Source organism: Neopelma chrysocephalum, unplaced genomic scaffold (genome assembly GCF_003984885.1).
Source record: "Neopelma chrysocephalum unplaced genomic scaffold, ASM398488v2 Primary Assembly neopelma1_22, whole genome shotgun sequence".
NCBI lineage: Eukaryota > Metazoa > Chordata > Aves > Passeriformes > Pipridae > Neopelma > Neopelma chrysocephalum.
In genome coordinates, this window is record NW_020897689.1 from 30,080,446 (window position 1) to 30,083,311 (window position 2,866).

Genomic DNA, 2,866 nt, shown 5'->3' on the forward strand with positions numbered 1-2,866 from the left:
CATTTGTCTCTTGTTCACTCTTCCCCCACTTTCTGAGCACAGAAGAGATCCTAGTGACAGATGCAGAGTTTGGTGGCACTGCTCTGATCCCAGGGTGCTTAGCCTTGGCAGCCATGGGAGCAGCTGGAGCTTTACTCGGGCTTGTGCTGTGACTGTAAGCTCTGTAAGGAAGCTTATGCTGGCAGGGAGTCAAGTGTGGTGCAAGCTCAGCCCCACTTCATCTGCTCCCCCTCCTAACCCTGTCCCCTGCCATTGCTCTGGGAGAGGAGCATGTGTGAGAAGCAGCTTCATGGCTCCAGCGAGGTTTCCCAGCAGCTCAGCCCACTTGTACAAAGAAAGTCTCTGACCCAGTTAGGGCTGGCGTGCCTTGGTGTCCCAGAGCTCAGCAAAGCAGGGGAATCTGTGCATCGACTTCAATGGCACATGCCAGGAATTTGCAAAGCTGGGAGCCAAGCGTGGTGGGAAGGGAGAGGTGCAGAAACCCATTCACAAGTTCTCATTTGTGCCCTGGATCCAGTTTTGGTTTTTATTTGGGCTGTAGTTCAAGTATGTTAAACTGGCAGTGTGTGTGTGGAGCGACAATCCTGTCTCCCCCACCTCCTCTGTCACCTATGTGCCAGGACAAACATTTCTGAACCCTTCCAGAAGACCAGATGAGTTAAGTGATCTGCCTGTAAATTACCCCAGTAAACAAAAAAGGATTATTTTCCAGGCAGATCGTTTTCTCAAACCAATTCAGCCCCTGGCCACCACAAGTAGATGACTTCAGGCACCGTAGGGGGCAGTGAGGGGGCAAGCAGGACAGCTGCCTTCACAAATGCAGCCACAGTACAACAGTTTGGACTTCACATCAAAATGCAGCCTTAAAACTGTTTGACTACACAAATTGACTGAAATAAATTGTACTGGAGTTTGTCCTCCCCTCCTTTTCTCTTGGTAGCCAAATGAAACTTTGCTCAGCATGCATGTCCAGCGGTTCTCCTGGTGAGTGCGAGCATTCATTGCACAGTTAGTGCAGCACATTAGCAAGAAACTTAAATCCCCCCAAATGCTTGAACATGTGGACTCTTTTCCCTGCCAGCTGTTGTAAATGCTTCGACTGTTTTCCTCTACATACATTACAGAGTACATAATGGATCCAAGACGGATTAAGATTTTCTCCATGGACAACGGCACAAAGATGCCTGTGCTCTGAAAAGCGAGTGCTTCCTCTGTAAGCAAATGGTGCTCAGCTTACTGGAGCTATCCCAGTTCATGTCTGCATCCCTCACCAGGTAACTGGTGGGAAATATTTTATACCTCCAGTCTTGCTTGTCTAGTCTCAAATGGTGCTTTCTGGTAGAATAAGGAGTGAAAATAGCTGTAAACTCCAGGAAAAGGGTCGGTGGCTGATTCCTTTGCAGTGTGGCTTGTTGAGCTTTTCAGATTTTTCAGAAAAAATGTCAGCATGTTTCATATGTGCTGAAGGACTGATATTTGCTCCTTAACTATACTGGCTATCAAAGAAATGTGCATGTATTGGAGCACTTACCTAGGAGGCCTCAGGCAGTATTCTCCATATTTCATCAAAAATTTGGTTCCTATTGGCCATGGCTTAAATTAAAGGAATAAAAATATCACTTACCAGTAGCCATTCTGCTATCGGTATTAGAGCTATGCTGTTCCCTCAGCAAGACTGGATCTGTTCAATGTCTGTACAGGAGGTGTGCAAGGGATCTTTGAATAATGAAATAAGACTTAAGCCACTATATCAAATTAACACAGACCACACCTTTTTCCTGGTAACTTCCTAGAGCTGCCCAGCCTGTTTAAAATTTTTTTTTTCCTTTATGCTAGTAGGGAAACTGTGTACAAAAATGTGCTCTGCTTCAGTACTGTATCGCCTGACTGAAAATGTAGAGAAGTCAGAATTCTGGTCCCTACAGCAGTTTCCATTTTACAGCATGTTAAAGGTAAGCCTTTCATAAAACATTTCACCAAAGCCAAGGAGTGCAGAAAAATCATTCATCAAGAGCGGAAGGAGGAATTTCCATTTTCTTTTAATCCATGCACCAGGCATGACAATAGCACTATAGGATACTGCATTTAATATGCATGCTGTGTTCAAGTAGCAGAAGAACTAATTCTATTCAGAAGAGGAATGACTGTTGACACCAACTCTGGATTTCTGTGGGTTCTGCTCCTGAAGTTTTAATTTTAAAATGCATTACAATGGTGGGTTTGTACTTCTCTCCTTTTCATCCCATTATATTTATACAGTGAATTTTAGAGTAAAATGGACTCAAAGTGTGACCTTTCTCATCACAGGAGGTATGAGTTTCATGGCATGGAGGAGAAGAATGCTTTATCTCAGCATACTAAATGTTACTATTTCAATGACAAAAAATCATGTGTTATTTCCCTTGCGTACTGCTGTGAAGTCCTTGCATAATAGCAATGTCCTGCAGTGCAGCCATAGCAAGAGACCCACTTCATACAGGTGGTATGAGAATTGATCAATGATCAGAAGGCTTTTTAATTGCAGTTGCTTTTGTGCAATTGCTGAAATCCATTAAATCGTGCTGAATACTTCAGTGCATACCCTAATACGCAGCATTTATACATTCTTTCTCTGCACCTTCTTATGCACACTGCCAGTGTATGCTTCATTAATATCACAACCTACTACACTATGCTTCTTCAGTTAACTACTGACTTTCAGCTTTATTAAAAGCTTTTTTTTTTAGTGAATATCCAAGATTTTTATAATGTAGCCATTAAAACTATTGCTTTCCAATTCACTGCAATGAACAGATTCCAAATTGAGGTGTGAGTCTTCCTGCCAACACTGGATGAATTGGATAAATCAGTGGAGTTGTACCTGTTT